Below are 19,575 nucleotides of genomic sequence, written 5' to 3'. Positions count from 1 at the left end.
CTCTCTCTCTCTCTCTCTCTCTCTCCCACAGTGTGTGGTGTGTGCCGCTGCTCTCAGAGGCCAGAGAGAGTGTTGGATCCCTTGGAACTGGAGTAACAGACTATATGAATTGTAAGTCAGTGCTGGGAAGAGAACTCGGGCCCTCTGGAAGAACAGTAAGTGCTCTTAACCACTGAGCCGTTCCTCTAGCACACATAGTTAGACTTAAAGCAAGGATGTGGTGAGCTTTTCTACTGATACTCTCTATTATTCTCCAAGTATTAAACTGGGACTATTCAGACCAGGTTTTTCTTCAGACAATGAAACAACATGTGTAGTTTAAAATTTGTGTAATCCATTATAGCGATGGGAAGGCAGGGGAGATAGTCAAGTCCTTGTCTTGAGAACCTGAGAGCCTGATTCCGATTGCCAGAACTCAAGCACACAAAGCTAGACATGTTGGCTCACTTCTAACCCCAGTGCTGAGGAAGATGACGTAGGTTTGCTGGTGGTCAGTCAGCATGGCCTGCTTGTTAAGTTCCAAACTAGTAAGAGACCTTGGGGGTAGGGGAGGATAGAAAGAGGTGAATGGTGCCTCCTTTAGTTAGGGTTTCATTGCTGTGAAGAGACACCATGACCAAGGCAAGTCTTATAAAGGACAATATTTAACTGGGGCTGGATTACAGTTTCAGATGTCCAGTCCATTATCATCAAGGTGGGAAGCATGGTAGCATCCAGGCAGGCCTATTGTTCTAGAAGGAGCTTCGTGTTCTGTACCTTGATCTAAGGTGAGACAATTGGCCAGGAGAGGCTCTTTTTCCACACCTGGTGGAGCTTGAACATAGAGACCTCAAAGCCCACTCCAACATTGCTATACTTCCTCCAACAAGGCCACACCTACTCCAACAAGGCCACACCCATGCCATCAAGGCCACACCTCCTAATAGTGCTACTTCCTTGGCCAAGCTTTCAAACCAGCGTAGTGCCTAAGGAAGGATGTTTGAGTTTGAGGTTGTCCTCTGTCCTACAGACTCAGGAACACCCCCTCCCCACACCCCCACACACCTATATGTGCACACATGAACATGCACACACATGTACAATCCTAACGGGAGGATGCTGTCTCCAAGCTCCTCAGTCCTCCCAGAGGCAGTAATTTTCCACTGTAAGACTGTATCCATTGGGCACACTTGAGTGAAGTCTCCTCACTCCGCAAGGGAAGTAGAAGGCACTTGGCAAGGAATTTCTGAAACCAGCAGTATTTTTCATTTGCATATCGTTAGGTGATTTGCATGCTAGTTAAGTGAAGGATGCTGCAAATGCATTTTTCATTTACATTACCGAGAGGAGGAAATTAGAAGACGACAGGACGTATGTGAAAGCACTTCATAAAGTACTCTCAGAATGTAGCACTTCAGTAGAAAAATCAGACAGAAGCTTGGGGGGGGGGGAATCATATTCTCAGGAATAGCCGAGAGGCACAGAAAAAATACTCACTTATAAAACTGGCATTGCAAATTACCAGGTAAGGTGTTACACTAAATATCTTACCATTCGATCTTGTATACGCTGAGGTGAAGCGATGGCTAAGGTTTCAGCCAGGTGTGGTGGTGCATGGCTTTACCCAGGGAGGCTGACTCAGGGGGATCTCTGTGAGTTCAAGGCCAGCCTGGTCTTCACAGTGCATCCAAGTCAGCTGGGGCTACATAGTGAGACCCTGTCTCAAAAAGGAGGAGAGGGTAGAGAGAGTATTTATATTTATATTTATATTTATATTTATATTTATAATTTGTGTGTGGGCAGCATACATGTGTCGCAGCTTATATCTAGAGTTCAAAGGGCAGCTTATGGGAGTCTGTTCTCTCCTGACATCTGGGTCTCAGGGATTAAACTCAGGCTGTCAGCCTTGTTGGTAAGTGCCTATACCCTCTGAGCCATTTCTCCAGCCCCAGGATTATTGAAAGCCCCAAACAGAACACCAGATATTTACTTCTCTTTGTTTTTTTTATTTTGGAATAAGAGTATCTTATTTGTTTAAAAAATTTTTCAAATTGCATATATTTCGTATGTGTATGCATGCATGCACCCGTACCATGGCTCACAAGTGGAGGTCAGAAGATAGCTTTCTAGAGTTGGTTCTCTCCATCCACCACATGGGTCTCAGGAATGGGACTCAGGCAGCCGTTCATGCTTAGTTCGCAGCACCTCTACACACTGAGCCGTCTCTCTGGCCCCAAGGCCATTGTGTTTATTCAAGCTTTACACTCTTGTATTCTATTATAGAAAAAAAAGTATCATTGGATTTCATTTTGAATAGTACCTCCGTTTCCTTTTCTCTTACTGGGCTGGCGTTGGCCTTCTCAGTCTGCCTTCCTCACATCTGAAATATATTTGCACTCTTCCTTCACCTCCTCTATCCTCGCCCATGGATGATTTCTCGTATCATGTTTCTCTCTTTGTGTCAGACACGCTGTTTTCCCTATTCCTTGAGACCTTAAGGAGTACATTTTCATTTCTAGACCCTTGTTTCTCTTCCAGTATACCTGCTCCTTATCTCCATCCCATCCCACAGCCTCGGTGTGCTTTCCCATCTTCATAAGATATTCTTTACACATCTGAAGTGTATCGGTGTTAGATCACTCTCAGGCGTTAACTCTTCAGCATTTGTCTTTTTGATAACCCTTTTTCACGGTAGTCATATTCCTATGAACTCAATAGTGTGTTGCCAGTATTATTGTGTGTTCCTCTTCAGGGGTACTTGCAGAAAGGTTCTATGCTGTGGATTGACCTGTATCCTGCTCCCTGTTCATATGTTGAAGCCTAAGGTGGTTATTTTTAATGCCTTGACCTGACAGGACCATTGGATGCCCAGAAGGATAGTTTTACACACGATGTACCTGTGAGGGTTTCCAGGAGAGATTAGATTTGGTTGACGGGCAAAGCAGATGGCCCTCTCTGAGAATACCACGAGAGCGTCTACAAGCCTAGGGGGAGAGTCTTTAGGAGAAACACCTTGATCTTAGCATTCCTAGCTTCTGGGAAAACTATGAAGAAATTAATTTCCATTATTTAAGGTACCCAGCCTGTGTTAGTTCTCCTTTTCCTTGTTGTGACCCAAATATCTGACAAGGAATAACTTAGGGAGGTAAGGGTCCATTCAGACCCGCAGTGTGAAGAGATACAGCCCATCATGACAGAGGAGGGCACGGGAACCAGAGTGTGAGGGAGTGGTCACTCGGCATTACCAGTCAGATTGCAGATTCGGGAATGCTGGGATCCGCCTCATATTCTTTATGTTCAGCCCAGGACCCCAGCCCATAGGATGTTGTTGCCACCGACATTCAAGGGAACTCTTCCCTTTTCAGGAAAAATCTTTCTGGTAACATGCTCATGAACACACCCAGAGATGTGTTTCCATGGTGACTACATCCAGTCCAGCTGATGATGAAGATGAATGAACCATCACACAGTCTACAGAGTCTCTGTCTATCTATCTATCTATCTATCTATCTATCTATCTATCTATCTATCTATGTATAAACACTAGAAAATTACGATGTTTTTCAACCCCCAAGTATGTGGAGACCACAGAACACTTTTGTGTTTATGTCTCTTAAATCTTTCAGGGCTTCAAAGGTTTGTATCTATTTTAACCAATTTTTATGTTAATTTATTTACACAGAGTCATTTTCTAAGAAAATGGAGGTAGGGTCAGCTTTCCAAGCAAAGAGTATTAATTCAGTCCAATGAGCATGTGACCCAGGGTGGTGCAGTGGTTTCCCTTCAACTGTGCCCATTTCAAGGCTCAGTCCCTCTTCCTGACTGACTGACTCCTCAGGCCAGCGATGGGGTTTCTCTGGCTCTGCTACAGCTTCTGGCCCTTACAGGGGGGAGGGGGGCTTGTTTAAGTGATTCTAAGGTCTCCTCATCTACCCTTGGGTGTGTCTGGTTCCCGCCCATCCTCCACAAGGTGTTTTATCCCCCTGCATCAGCCCTCCTGTTCCAGCTTCTGTTTCTTAGCTGGCTTCTGCTAACCGAAGAGGTATAGTAGGAGGCAGGCTCTTCTCAAGTCGTATCTGAAACAAGTTTGCTTTCCAGTATGTATTGGAAAGAGGAGCTTTTTTTTTTTTTTTAATCAAACATTAGAAGCTACTTTGCTGTTGTGAAGTAGACCAAGGAAATTACCTGAGTGATAGAGCTGGGATGTAGCTCAGTCCAGCACTTGCCTTGTACACAGGAGGTCCTGAGTTTGATCACCAGCACACCATAAACTTGGTACGAAGCTATCAACCTGTGAACTCTGGACTCAGGACATGGAGGTAGAAGATCACAGATGCATGATTACATAGTCAGCTCAGGGACAGCCTTGGCTACATGTGGCAGTATCTCGAAATACATAAACAGATAAATAAACAAACACTATGCTAGTAGTTAATTAATGACTATCATGACTATGCATATAGCGATGTTCTATAGCTGTAACATATCCAGAGAAGGACAAATATGTGAGATATAGAGAGCTAGAGAAAGATGAATCAGTATATTTAAGTTACATACATTTAAATATGCACTTACTGTCTGCACAGCTATGAATTATTTTCTTGTCATCTGTTGGGTGGAACTTAATATGTTTCATGTTGATGCTTTCCCTGTACACATAACTGGACAAATGAAAATAAATGAGCGTCTGTAATAACCCCAGATCTCGAGTCTTTAGTGTGCAGTCAAGTTTCTCAAACTAATTTTCTCTTGTAAAGGCTCCCCCATCTCCAGTGAGTTCTTCATTATCAAGAGGGACTCGGTGTCCCTCCACCCCTCTGGCTCTCTGAAGTCTGAGTATGATAAATGTGTACAAGAGCCCAGATCGCCACACTTCCTGCTGAAGGGTGTCCGACAACAATCTCGGCAGCATGGAGCCATCAGTAAATAAGTGTGAGCTGGATCCAGACAGAACAGAGGAGGAATGTGTGCTGTGTGGTCATTACCAGCTCAGCCTAGAAGAGTGATGGCTCATAAGATACTGTGGGGAAGAGGTTTTTGTTTTTTGTTTGTTGTTTGTTTTCATTTGTTTGTTTGTTTGTTTATCTTTTGAATAGATTATTCCCATGTTTCTGTAGCCATCATGTAACTATAACCATAGGAAGGGACCTGAAGGGGACCATGAATGAAGTACCAATAGAAACCAGGATTCTGCCTCTCCACACTCCCCAGTTCTAACTTCTATTTTGCCAGTCATTCAAGGTGACATTTTAGCCGGATACGGTGGTACAGATGAATAACCCCAACAGTGAAGAGACTGGGGGTCCCCCCCCCAATCCCCAAAAAAGATTCTGAACCAACAGCTGGGAAATCTTCTGGGAGTTTCTTGAATATAGCTTCTCAGGCTCCATGACACAATTTGCTGAACCAGAGCCTAGAACTCTTTCAGGACCTGGAGAGTCCCAGGCACACCGGAGTTTGAGAAGCCATGGTCTAGATGACTCTTGCTGTGGTACACACTTGTAATCCCAGTCAGTGTTCAGGAGGCAGAGGCAGGAGGATTGGGACTGTGAAGTCATACAGTGAGAAATAGGAAAAGAAAAGCAAAAATGCCCAGTCTGGAGAATTATCATCTTCACCCAATAAAGTTCATGTTAACACTGACCCTTGGATTCATTAACATTACCTGAAGAAGAGGAAGGCTTCTCATTGGCTCACCCAGTCAGATGTAGTGCTATATATGTATTTATTAATACTAATACATATATTAATAAATTATATATAAATATTATAAAACACCATGGCACTTTGCTTGCTGTCATCAAGGACCACAGAAGCACCTTGCTCTCCACAGATACTCTATTTTTAAGTCTATAAATGAGCCAGAGATACTGTTTCCACTCAATCTAGCACGAATAAAGTCGCACTTCCAATCTTTCTATTAGAAGCAAGGCACAGCCTCCTCTCAGGTTAATGGTTCCTCTCATCAGACTTTCTTCGGTGATCAAGCTGCACACACTCATTTCTTTTCTATGACCCATCTTCTTTGCTATGATTATTTGTCCTTCTAATATTAACAGCAATTAGACTCACCTCATGGTATGTCCCGCCGAGTCAATCTTCGACTGTCAGAGCGGGGTGATCTTAGTCTTGCCTCAGTAACGGACTTTGACAACCAAAACAAAGTGTGGGCAGAAGACACGAAGAGAATTAGCAACAAAATATCGTGGGTGACACAGAAAGACATCTCGGTGGCTTCTGTCTTTTCTCAACCCATGGAAAGGATGGCATTCATTCCTCTGGGACTACGGCAGGGACTGTGGCATTGTCTTCAGTATTTCTCTGGAATGTTTGAAAGGAAAACTCCTTAAAAGCCATCAAAACATTAGCATTCTCTTTCCAAGTCTAATCTATTTAATTTTATTGGAAAACATTTACATAGCTCATCAACAGACTCTCTAGTATTGGGTAATATTTAGCATGCTGTAATCACAGGAAAGAGAGATTTAGATTAAATGCTGTGTTTTTTTTTATTAAAATTCAATCATCATAAGTTGTTCTACTTTTTATCCTTTTAGTCAACAGATTTCAAAGGAGGGAAAATATCTTCATTTGCAAGCATACCTGTATTTATCTCCTATTATATTTTCCATTAGTGTCTCCATGAGATTTATTCCTGGTGATTTTCAGTAAAGTAAATGTGAATCTGCTCATGCCAGATGCTAATAACCAAGATGAATGCATCCTATCTCTTAGGGATGTTACAGGAATAAATTAGATAATATTTACAGGGGGATTTGACCATACTAGAGGTAGTATGGAGTTGAAATATTTAAAAAAAAAAACATTTAGAGAGCAAAAGGACTGTTCAGTTTTAGCCACACTGACTATATGGTACCAAGGTGTGTTTTGAATGAACTCACGGGGCTTTGCTGGATAAACCTCACATCTGACGGAGCCAAGTCTGAGTTGGTTCAGCTCAGGCATCAGTTTCAATGTGCAAAACGGGCTCTTCTCATCTTTCTTTTCATTTACATGTATGAAGCCTGGTGTACTGGTGAAGCCTTGTGTATGTTGGGTCCATCACCAAAACTGTCTTAAGCCTCTTTCTGGATTTGATAATCTATGTCGATTGTAGACAAGGAGGATGCACGGCTTTAGATTTGTTAATATTGAAACAGTTACACTGTCTGTCTGTCTGTCTGTCTGTCTGTGAACGTGCATGCATGAGTGTACATATATGTATGTGCATACACACCTGTATGGAGCCTAAAAGATGTACTTCTAAGAAATCTATCCTCTCCCGCCCCCAAGACCTGATCTCTCATTGAACTGGAGCTCAGGAAGTCGGCTAGGATCATTGGCCAGCGAGCCTATGGCTCTGCCTGTCTCCCTCTCCCCAGGGCCGGGACTCTAAACACAAACCATCAAGTCAAGCTTTCTTAAGTTTTCGATCTGAGGGCTAGACTCAGGGCCTCACGCTTGTAAAGCAAGCACGTTACTGAGTTATTTCCCCAGCCCCATGTTACATCTGGATCATCCAGAACCAAGCTGTAGCTTTTAGAGGGACAGTAGACAGAAGAAGATCGCAGTTATTCCATAGTAAAGGCCGGAGTGCTCTCATAGAAATAGGTTCATTATCAGTTACAGTCTTAGCACTGTTCCCATACAGTTTTCAAACATCCTTCTATGCTAGACCAGTGCACAATGCTATGTCAAGAAAGTGGTGGTGTATTCATTATAAAAGGCAAGATATATATTACATATTATATATATGTGTGTATACATATACATTATACATATACATACACATATGTGTGTGTGACTATTATGTGGAGCAATGCAATAAAGCAATACTTACTGCATACCTACCACAGATAATGCACAATTTGAAGCATGTCATGAGATCCCCTCACTAACTTCCTCTCTCAACTGTACGAAGTAGGTACTAGTATCATTCCAAGGTCATAGATATAGCACCAGGCCAAGAGATATTAAAAAGCCTGCCCAGGTAATGCAGTTCATCAATGGAGGCATCCGGCGGCACGCACCCGTGCTCTACGTTCTGACTATGACTCCTGCCTCTTTCTCCATGAATATAGGAGCACCAGAGAACCTCAACTGGCAACCAAGCCGGAAACAAACAACAGCACACATTTCATATTTAATATAAGGGGAAATGCCAAAGCTAATCATTGTCAGAGTGTATCTAACCGGTGGCATCTGTCTGAAAGAGCCAAGATTATGACAAATAAGAGGCCCCCCTCTTGCCAGTTCATACAGAGCTGGACTCACAAACAATAAGAGTTCACAGTACAATCACGGTGTCAAAATTATTCACCAGGAAGGGACACTATACAACGTACCAAAAGGACAGCTCTCTTATGGAGATGATGACAGATCTTGGAGAGAAACGAGACATGTGACATAGAGGTGAAATTTGCCATGGAAATACTAGTGGCACTTAAGTAAACAGCTCCAAGCGACGGGCATCTCAAACGCTATCATTTGCTTTTGTAAGAAGGGACAGAACAGTAGGATGCTGAGACTTCATGACATACCCGATATGGAAAAGGACTTCACGATGCTTCTCTAATAGCTGAAGAATATTCTATAAATTATTTTCATCCCCGACAGAATGCTGTAATATGATTAAGTACAAACTGTTCCATAGCAACAGACATCATATCGCAGACAAGAGCCTGTGTGCCTCCCTCGAAGAAAGCGTTTAAAGTCATAATAGACAAACTCTAAGTGTGGCTCAGAATCCTGTCATCCGGAAGCCAGGTTCTACAATGAGCTTGAGACAGGGGACAGAGGACTCACTGTAGACCTCTACCCCCCTTCCTTTGGCTTTCTTTCTTTCTCTCTCTCTTTTTTTCAATGTTTGTCCCCAAGGTTTTTAATAAAAATCATTCTTTTTGTACTGACTTTTAAAATAAATGCTGTCTTAAGGGCACACAACACACTCCAGAGATGAAACAAGACTGGTTGGCAAAGATGGCTGGAAAGCCAGGGTTGACAACACAGGTTCAATTCCTGGGACCTATACAACATAAATTAATTCAGTATATTACCCCATAATCTTAGGCTCACATATACCCGGCACGAAAAAATGAGACCTAACACCTTAGCTTTGTAGTTAAAAGCCACAAACAAGCAGGGCAGGGTGGCACACATATTTAATTTCAACACTAGGGAGGTGGCTTCTGGGTTCGAGCCCAGCCTAATCTACAGAACAAGCAGCGCCACAGAGAAACCCCACAATCCTAACTAATACATTGACTTCTGTGAAAAGAATGTTTCACATACTTCTAATTATCCATGTACCCAGAACAGAGGTTCTCAGATTAATTAATCCCCTAGATCCAAAAATTCCACCCATGGGGCAGACAACAAAAAGGAAAACGGAAACCTGGAGGCAGTACTGCAACTTTATTTGACATTCAGCAGGTTAGTTCTCATCCACATTGACCGTCTGTAGATTTTTGAATGTGGTAACAGGCACGAAAGTTACCAACGTGTAGAACTTGTTTGGTGAATCCATCTTCATTACGTTTTCTGGACAAACGTACTCGGATGCGACATGGGACACTCCTTATTCCCTTGGCCCAGACGGCTTTATTGAGCCTGGCGTCAATGCGCACATCTGGAGTCCCCATTTCCTTCATGGCAAACTTCCGAATTTCTTTGAGTGCCCAATGAGCCTGCTTCCTGAAGCCCACTCCATGGATGCGCTTGTGAATGTTGATGGTGTATTCTTGGGTCACCACCTGGTTGATGGCAGAACGGCCCTTCTTCTTCTTGCCACCCTTCTTTGCGGGAGCCATTCTGCCGGGCCCAAGTTGGAAAGGAAGGGCGCAAGGAATTGTGGGTCCTTTGGCTTTCTTTAATTGGCATTTCGATTTTGATAGTTACAGAGGTTTCAAGAAAGAACTTTGAAAGATTCAAAATCCGATGCAGAGCGGAAGTTCAGCATGGGGTTCATGGGAGAGCATAGGAACAGTGAGTTTTTTTGTTTTTGTTTTTTTTTTGAGACCAAGTCTTCACTCTTTCTACTCCTCGTTGTTCCAGTTTGCGTTTCTATACTGTAAACACTGGGAATCCTGGGAGCCTCTTAGCTGTAAGTCTGAAGTAGAGGCGGCTTTGGAGACAACGGCTTGTTAGGTGTCTTTATAAGTTAAAAATCTCATCTGAGGCTGAAGAGGTGGCTTGGCCGGCAGAGAATTTGTCACGAAAGCATGAAGACCTTGATCCTCAGAACTACTGAAGTTACCAGGAGTGGTAGTGAACACGCTTGTGGTTCAGTACTGGTGAATCAGAGACAGGAAGATCTCTGTGGCTCACTGCTCAATCAGCCTAGCCCAATTCACAAGCTCTAGACCCCAGGGAGAGACCCCGTAGAAAGTGGCTGGAGAGATGGCTCAGCAGTTATGGGCACAGACTGTTCTTCCAGAGATCCTGAGTTCAATCTCAGCACCTACATGGCAGCTTACAAAGTCTGTAACGCCAGCTCTAGGAGATTCAGTATCCTCAAATAGACATACATACAGGCAAGACACCAACGCACATTAAATAAATAAACAAATGAATATTTTAAAAAGTGTTAAAAATTATAATGAATGATGATTAACTAAAACACAAGCAAACCAAACCAAACCAGAACAAAAACTCATAAACAAGAACAGAGTAGATGGTCCTTAGGAACAATACTAACGTTGACTTCTGTTCTCCACATGCATGAACACACATGTGGACACATGTGTACAGATGCAAGAATTGTGTTAACACACATTCATGTGTACACACACACACACACAAACACACAACAGAAATAGTGGCCAGAACACGAATAAATTAAACTGATGCGGATATCTGTCTCTGCAAACCATAATTAGATTCTTCCAGCAATTGCCATGCAGAATGGCTGCCTCCCTTTACTTTCTCCAATTAGACAGGAGGCTCTTCCTGAGGCCGAGAGAAATCCACTCGCCATTGTCTCCTGGGGGGTTGGGGGGGGGGACGAGCTCAGTTCCTGCAGCTGATGTAGGCTTTGTTTTGAACATGGGAAGCTAGGCTTGCAGATGCTATTGAATATTGAGGAGCGTAGGAGTTAATGATACGTTGTGAGTCTACCCGCCGCCTTGCGCCGTGTCCCGATTCAGGTTTTAAACTGCACCCTCCTCCGAGTCTTCCGTGCTAAAGGTTGCATGTTGAAAAGTGAAACAGATGGTCTAGTTTTGTATTTCTTGCCTTTTACAACTTCTTTGGCAGCTCGGGAATCCTGGTCCTCTGGGATTCCGGATTATATTTCGGCCCTATTATACGTATATCAGTTTCGATGTGAAGACGGCGTGGCAGAATTATTCAAAACCCTTACGGCCTAGCTTTTGCTGGCTCTCGGTGTGTTGTGTGCTGTTCGTTTTAATTGAGAATATTCTAAAAGCAAGATTGATGTGTTTTCTATCCATCTAAAATAGAAACAAGTTCTGGGTTCCTAAGCTCTCGGGAGCCCTCTTTTCTTATGAACATGCCCTCTCTAATTTGCACCTCTGTTTGCACAATATAAATGGCCTTTAAAAGCTCTTCATTCATACAATAGTTTCAGTAACCCAAAGAAAATTAGTAGCAGGCAAAAGCCTACTTTAACTGACAGAGAGACAAAAATGCTAATTACCTTAAAATATTCTCAAGTGTATATTGCTGGCATCCTTCCAGGTAAGGCTAAAGAGTTACCCCTCCCCCACGCTATTTACTAGTGCTAGGGGACATTGCTATTGATTTACATTCAGGCTTATATGTTTCTATTTAAATCTTTTCTTTGTGTTTCAAAGTATTCTTTATAACGAAGGCACACAATTTGTTTTCTGCTTACTTTCAGGTACACTTGAGAACTACCTATTTGTGATGATCAATTATGGTTTTTTTTTTTAATACATACTTTTCTTTTGTTAAGGTACCCAAACACATTTGTAGAAGGACAAGGTCCTTAAATTCAAATCTATTTTATTTAAAAATATTAATTACCATAGATTGTAATGTCTTTTTAAAATGTCTTCCAACTTTTCTGTGGTGATTAGTTCTTTGTCCAAGTTTATACTCTGAAGCATGCTTTCCTCTCAAAACGCTTTTTAAAGCAGAGCTTCTGAATAAGGATTAACGAAACAAAATCAACACCACTTAATGGGTTAGCAATCCAGGCACGTTGGAATTATTCTTGTAAAAAGAAGCTTTTTATTATGTATGCAACATTTTTCTTTCTCTTTCTGTTTTCAAGACAGGGTCTCACTCACTATTGTAGCTCTGGTTGTCCTGGAACTCACTATGTGGACCAGGCTGGTTTTGAACTCACAGAGATCTGCAAGCCACTGCTTCCTAAGTGCTGGAATTAAAGGTGTGAGCCATTACACCCAGCTATTAAAAAAGAAAATTATTAAAAACCTGTTGCTTGCCGGGCGGTTGTGGCGCACGCCTTTAATCCCAGCACTTGGGAGGCAGAGGCAGGCGGATTTCTGAGTTTGAGGCCAGCCTGGTCTACAGAGTGAGTTCCAGGACAGCCAGGACTACACAGAGAAACCCTGTCTCAAAACACTTAAAAAAACAAAAAACCAAAACCTGTTGCTTTCATAGTATTTGCTTTGTAAAACATAAGGCAAAAGTGATCTTCTTTAGGAGTTAGCATATTTTTAGTTTTTAAATTAAGTTTATATTTTTATTCTTTGTGCGTTCATGGGTAGGCATGTGCTATGGCATGTGTGTGGAAGTCAGACAACTTGAGGGAGTGGGTTCTTTCTTTCTACAAATGGGGACCACAGGTCAATCAAGCGCCTTTACCTGCTGAGTTATCTTGGCAGCTCTGAGGTCAGGGGTGTGTGTGTGTGTGTGAAGTATATGTGCACTGTTAACTAACTGATGGTTCAGAAATTTAAAAACCACGGAAGACCAAAGAACAAGGTCACAGGTCATAACTAGGTAAAGTGGCAATTAATGATTTAAAAAAATCCAAATCATATTCAACTCAGCAATATAGCAATTAGCACAGTTTTAATGACTGGTAACAGATTAGAACAGATGTTTCTGTAAAGAAAGACAAAGGCAAATCATAGGAGGAGAGGCTCAGCCTCCTTAGCCATGGGTGGGTATTGGGGAGGGGGCACAAATCAAACCCAGTGAGACAGCACCACACAACCACCAGGGTGGCAGTAACCAGAAGGACAGGGGGCACACAGGGCAAGGGAAGCAGAGGACACATAGGCAGATGTGTCAGAAAAGGAGGCAAAGTGAGATTGCTACCTTGGGTTACAGCTTGGCACTTGTTGAAAAAGTTACACAGACTCACCAGCAAAACCCAACATTTTGCAGTAAGACTCTACGTGAGAGAAATGAAGACACACGATCTCTCACAGGCATGCATTAAATGACTTATAAAAAAGAAACCCAGACCAACACCGACTGGGCTCTCAAAAGCATATGTGGAATGTTTTTGGGTGTTTGTTTGTTGTAGTCAACACAAATCTAGACAGGAAATCTCAACTGAGATGTTGCCTCTATTACATTGGCCTGTGGGGAAATTGCTTTACTGTTGATTAATATGTGAGTGCCCAGACCACTGTGGGTGGTGCCATCCCTAGACAGCTGTGTTGGGGCTGTGTAAGAAACAGCCAAGGAAGTCCGAGAGGAGCAAGCCAGTCAGCAGTATTCTTTCACGAGTCTCTCCTTCAGTTCCTGCCTCCAAGTTCTTGCCTCAGCTTTCCTCCATGACAGACATGTAAAGCAAATATGCCCTGTCCTTCCCTAGGTTGTTTTTGGTCAACATTTAGGGCAACAGAAAGGGACACAAGGGTAATTTGCTAAATAAGAAGACTGCTTGGCTGACTCCATTCATACGCAATGTCCAGGAAGGCACATCCATAGAGACAAACTCTAACCCTAACTCTGACAAAAACCAACCAACCAACCAACCAAACAAACATAACTACTTGAGGTTAGGGTAAGTAAGATCAGGGATTCACTCCATATAAGGGGATTTTTTAGAATCATGAGAATGTTCTAGATGCTGGACTATGGTGATGGCTCCATACCTGCACGAATTCCTCCAAGGTCACAGTGTTACAATTTTACTTAAGCAATGTGTGCATTCTATGCCCTGAAGATAATGCTTCAACGGTGCTGATAAAGAAAGAACAAAAACTCAGCGCCCGGGGTCTTCGTGGGGTTGGAATGCATGTTTGCGTCAGGACTAATGTGCAATTGCAATCCAGGAATGCATCTGTCCTTAGATGTCAGCAGTTCGTGGTTGGTAGCATACTTTACAATTTTCAGATTTATTTCTTCCCCAACACCAGTGGTGTCAAGTAGGTTGAACAAGTACTATGTAATATATACAGATAAATACTTTTCTTTTTTTCCTTTCAGCTGTGCTCTAGAGGAACCTTAAATATATAACTTTTTTGTGGTACTTAGAATCCACCCTAGGGTCTTGCTTCTACCAGTCAGTCACTCTATCCTTATATCTATATTATATGCTTTACAGATCAAGGCCATTCTGGATGATACAATCTGAACTGAATAGAAAACATTGTCCCTGTCACAAGGTCTCCAGATGTTTCTACGAAGACACTAAAGGACATGTGAGTCCCCATTTCGAGACTCATATAGGATACTGTCCACGGAAAGAGCTTGGTATCACTACTCACAGACCCTACCCATCTCTCCCATTTGAGTTTCTGGTAGCTTCTCTGGAACTATTTGCATTTACAAATATTGATATGCACACAATATCTTTATGTATCAATGAAGAGCACAACAACTGTCATTACAAGAATGAAATATTTTCTGGCAGAAACAAAACTGGCAAAAATCAGGATGGAAATTAGTGTAGTAATTTTGCTCCTAAGCAAATTCCTCTTTACTATTTCCCTGGAAAGCCCAAAAAAGGCCTTGAACAATTCCAATTTAGTTAAGGCAGAACATTCCACTGTTTAAAAACACGTGACTTGTAAAGTGTCCAATTATGTCATTTGAGAATGTATGTGGTATATAAATAAACACTCATGCTAAATACAAACCACACATTTTTTTATTTTAATTATACGTATGCATGACAGGCTCAAATCACAGCCCTTTGGATTTAGCAAGATTTAATGCTTCTGGAATCATCTCATTCTGATCTTGGCTCCTGGGCTCAGGTAGCAAATTTGCCCTTGAAGGGTGGAAAGGGTGAGTCTATCAGGATTGCTGCTTGGAGCGTTAGCCACTTCAACTACGTGTTTGTTAGGTTTGTCTGTGCATATAGCTATGCTGACTTGGATTTACCAAGCTACCAAATGCTTTGTGTGTCTTGGAACTGTGACCTCTGTGGTACACTGAATCCTAAATTCCTTTGGCAGGTGTTATTTAAGGGTCTCCTAATCATCTTCCAGCCAACAGAGTGAGTGGCCAGTTTTCAAGCTGTAAAGATATATTAATGTCTATGATACTACATGAAATAATAGGGTAAGAACAAGTCTATGTCTCTCAAGCAAGGTACCTGTTTTCTGATCTGGAACTCTCAACAGGATTTTGTGGTAGCCTTCAACACTTAAGATCTTGGCGTCCTCACATAAAAAGAGAGAGTTTAAGATAAAGCATTTTCTAGAACAGTGATTTTCAACCTTCCTAATGCTGCAACCCCCTTAATACAGTTTCTTATGTTCTGGTGATCCCCAACCATAAAATTATTTTTGTTGTTACTTCATAACTGTAATTTTTCGGCTGCTATAAAATCATAAGAAAATATTTTGATATGTGGTCCCAGTGAAAGGGTCGTTTGACTCTCCAAAGGGGGTCGAGACCCACAGGTTGAAAACCGCTGTTCTAAACCCCCATGCCAATTTAACAATCATTTAGTAAAATCATACTGTCTGATGGAATATTTATCTAAATATTTCATCCAGATCATATGATCTTTTTGGCTGGCACGCTCATTGACCCCCTTTCAGCATTGTTAGAATAAAGCAACAACAAACAGATGTCCCCCTCGGCCCCCCAAAAAAACCACCAAATAATTTAAGTTTTGAAAGAATCTACTTAACTATCTGTGTATTGTGGACGATTGTACCCTTTGCGTATATCGCTGATACAGAATGCTGTAAGTAAATGGTAAAAGCCAGGCTGTATGTATGTACACGTGGACCACCTTGTCTTGTGCAGAGGTCATCGGATGACCTTGGCTGTTGTCCCTCAGGCACCATCCACTGTTAAGGGTTTTCATTGGCCTTGGTTTGCTGACCAGTGAGTTCCAGGGATCTGCTTACCTAAACCTTCCTGGCAATGAGATTAAACACATCTGGTTGTTTGTATAGGGTTCTGGGGTGTGAATTCGGTCTTCAAGCTTGCGTGGCAAACACTTAAACAACTGTGTTACCTATCCCCAGCTCCTTGTGTGTATTTTTTTTTAACAAACCTTATATTCTTACTTTTTAGTTTTCCAGAGCACTGATGGCCTCAAATAAACATGAGTGGCCAATGGGTTGAGGTGAAAGAGCCCAGGGCTCCCCTACCCCACACCTCTAGTCTTGTCTGTTTGGTGGCTATTCAACATTTTGTTTAGGGGGAAAGTGTCCTTGGATAAATGTGGTATGAAAACCACTGAGCAATGCAAAAGGTTTTGCTTCCATGCTGTGTGCTTTGAAAGTGCCCTTCCTTCCTTCCTTGTTAGCCTTACCACTTAAAAGATGCCATCTTACGAGCTATTCCAGCAAAATCCAAAGGCCAGATGAATAATTTCTTATTTATGCTCTTTTCAAATACCCATAAATGGCATGCCACATTTAAGTTCGCAGAGTGGAATCATCAAATGCTTTAATAACTATACAAATATTAGTATTTGATACACAGGCTCTCATAATGTGGCTCAATCACAGTTGGATTGATAGGGTGGTAAGTGGGAAAATCCTGTTTAGACAGTTGGAAGAGAAGGGGGAAGTGTTTAGTCAAACAAGCTTGATAGTCTTGTCAGCATCAAACTGATAGCTATTTGGCATCATTTAATCTTTGCCAAAGAAGATTTTGTTGAGCAAAGGAACAATCAGGAACTTGGGTTAATCCTTCATATTTCTCCTTTGGTTCAATTCATCCAACTATAAGTCTATGAATGATCCCTTGGCCTGCTAGGTAAAACAGATTTCCTTTTCACTAAGGTAAAACAAAAACTAAACGGTGGCACAGCGGAACAGCATCCTGTGAGAACCACCACTATGTGCAGAAGGGGCCCCGCCCTCCCTAGGACGCCCTCTAGGAAACAACTGTATTGCTGCAAGTGTCCCAGAAGTTCAATGAAGAAGAGTGTCTGTTGACACAGCCAGGAGTGGAGCAGTCTCTCTCTTACAGGGAAAGCTTTTGGGTTGTGCCCCTCCTTCCCTACCTCAGCAGGATTATCACTTACAGAACCAAAGGCAAAGAGCTCCTTTATGTCTGGAAGCAGTTTGTGTTCTCTCTTTGTTTTCTTCTCTAAGTCTCTGCTTTTCCCCTTTGACCTTGAGATGCTGATTCCAGGGGAAGGTCTCCTAGAGTAGAATATGATTGTGGCTGTGGACATTCAAGGGGTTTGGAATACAGTCACCTTAAGATAGCTTCCTCTTTGTCCCTATACATTCCTGCCTGCCCCTTCCCTGAACCCCCTAAGGTCTTTCCCTGGAGTTCCTCTTGGGAAAACATCCGAGTCTCCCCTCCCTTCACTAAATAGCACCTGTCCAGGATTAAAAAATTTGGTAGTACTACCATAACACAGGACATGTGTGTGGGGGTAGATAGGTTTTATGAGAATGCAAATTTCTGGTGCTGCACTTAACATTTTTTTTTAATTCCTTTTTACTTATGCATATGTATATGTGGACACTTGATCCTGGCGCTGGGGGTGGAACCCAGCTCCTCTGCAGTAAGTACGGTTAACCACTGAGAGATCCTGCCCCCAAATGACACACATCTTAATACAAATTTTGGAAATATGTATGTTACTGGGAACGTGAACACATGACAGTTTCAGCACACAGTGGGGTTCTATTAAACAGAAGGGAGACGGCAGTGAGAATTAATTGCTTTCTTTAGGATCTACCTAAATCAATCTAAATTGTTCAGATTGTTTGACTGCGTTGCATGGCTTTTACAGTGAAGATGCCGCAGAGCTTCTACAATGATAGAGGTGCAGGCAGCGTGCCTGGGGCTTCGGGACAGGCACTTCAGACCTGCTGCTTGGAGTTTGTACTGGTCTCTCTCTCTCTCTCTCTCTCTCTCTCTCTCTCTCTCTCTCTCTCTCTCTCTCTCTCTCTCTCGATATTGAAGCCAGGATGCCTGATAGCTTGGAGACTTGCAAAAAAACAAAATGAAAACAAACAAACAAACAAAACCCCAGATGGATGACCGGATCGCAGGATTGCTCAAGGAAGAGCGGCCCAGGCTGGAGCTGTACAGGAAAACATGCTACAAAAATCTCCCAGAATCCTCCGCCCAGGTCTCATTCCACCTGGTTTCTCAAGAGCAGATCTTTTGGCCAACCTTAAGCTCAGAGGATTGGCAGGGCAGGAGGCTGAGTTCCAGCTACCTTTGCCCTAATTTATTGAGGCCTTTAAAAGTAAATAAATAAAACTTTGAACTCAAAAGCATCTGAAAGCTTTATGAGTGAGATATGCTACTTGCCTTCAGGGGTATCAAAGATCTCTGGAGTTAAAGTGACAAGAAAAAAAAAAAAGAAAAGGAAGGAAAGAAGGAAGGAAGGAAGAAAAGAAAGAAAGATGCAAAGAAAGAAAGAGAGAGAGAGAGAGAGAGAGAGAGAGAGAGAAAGAAAGAAGGAAAAGAAGGAAGAAAGAGAGGCTCTGTAGTTGCAGAACTAGAAAGCATGTCCAGACTGGAAGCAACTGGTTCTGTAGCTTATTAACTCAGGAGGTGGGGGCAGGCCAAGCACGGAAGTCCCCGGCTCTGCCCGTGTCTTTTTTCCAATGGAGGATTCCCCCTGCTTCTTGGCCTTTAGCCCTCCTCTGTTCCTTCCAAATCTAGAAACAACCCTTTTCAAGAAAGACCTGGTAGATAAAATGAAAAGATGTAAAACAGCTCTTGAGAACTAGTAGGAGAGAAAAATCAAGGGGTCAAGGTGATGTCAACTATTACAGGCTCACTCTGGAATCTGGGGGTCTGAACAGCAAACCCGGCAACTTGTGGGCTGACCTGTGTGAGCAGAACAGCATGGCTCTCACAAAGCTCTTTCTTTTATCTCTTTATGGAGGTTGACTAAGCACCCCCTTATTTGGCTGTTGAGCATGGGGGAGCTCCACTGAGGCGAAGTGCCTCGCTTGGCTTGTAGGTCTGGACCTGAGATTCCTGTGATAAACTGGAAAGCAGTTCAGTGATCTTCGCTGTTAGATGCTTCTCTTTCAATGACAGGGAAAAGCAAGCCCTTAGGAAGGAGCTGTCTGGCCCAGCCAGCCCAGGGATGGAGGCTTCCAGACGTTTCCAGAGGCCGAGCTGCTTTTCCCCAGAGTGATGGCCTGGCTCGTGCACTCAGGCAAGACGCAGCTATAGTAAGGACTTTTCATAGGAGAGAGAGAGAGAGAGAGAGAGAGAGAGAGAGAGAGAGAGAGAGAG

General features: G+C 42.6%; 1 long non-coding RNA gene across 1 annotated transcript in view; it reads right to left on the bottom strand.

Annotated features, from left to right (window-relative positions):
• Window positions 1-2,052: 2,052 nt before the first annotated feature.
• The window catches only part of LOC114618592, a 17,823-nt gene continuing 300 nt past the window's right edge, over window positions 2,053-19,575 (bottom strand). Inside the window, exons 2-4 of the long non-coding RNA XR_003710975.1 lie at window positions 6,052-6,300; window positions 4,165-4,640; window positions 2,053-2,253 (exon numbers count right to left, since the gene is read on the bottom strand). This is a non-coding gene — a long non-coding RNA (uncharacterized LOC114618592). The remainder of the gene's footprint in view (window positions 2,254-4,164; window positions 4,641-6,051; window positions 6,301-19,575) is intronic.

The sequence above is a fragment of the Grammomys surdaster genome, unplaced genomic scaffold (assembly GCF_004785775.1).
Source record: "Grammomys surdaster isolate TR1022 unplaced genomic scaffold, NIH_TR_1.0 143, whole genome shotgun sequence".
NCBI lineage: Eukaryota > Metazoa > Chordata > Mammalia > Rodentia > Muridae > Grammomys > Grammomys surdaster.
The sequence above is the reverse complement of the archived record's forward strand: the minus strand, read 5'-3'. Positions and strand labels throughout refer to the sequence as shown.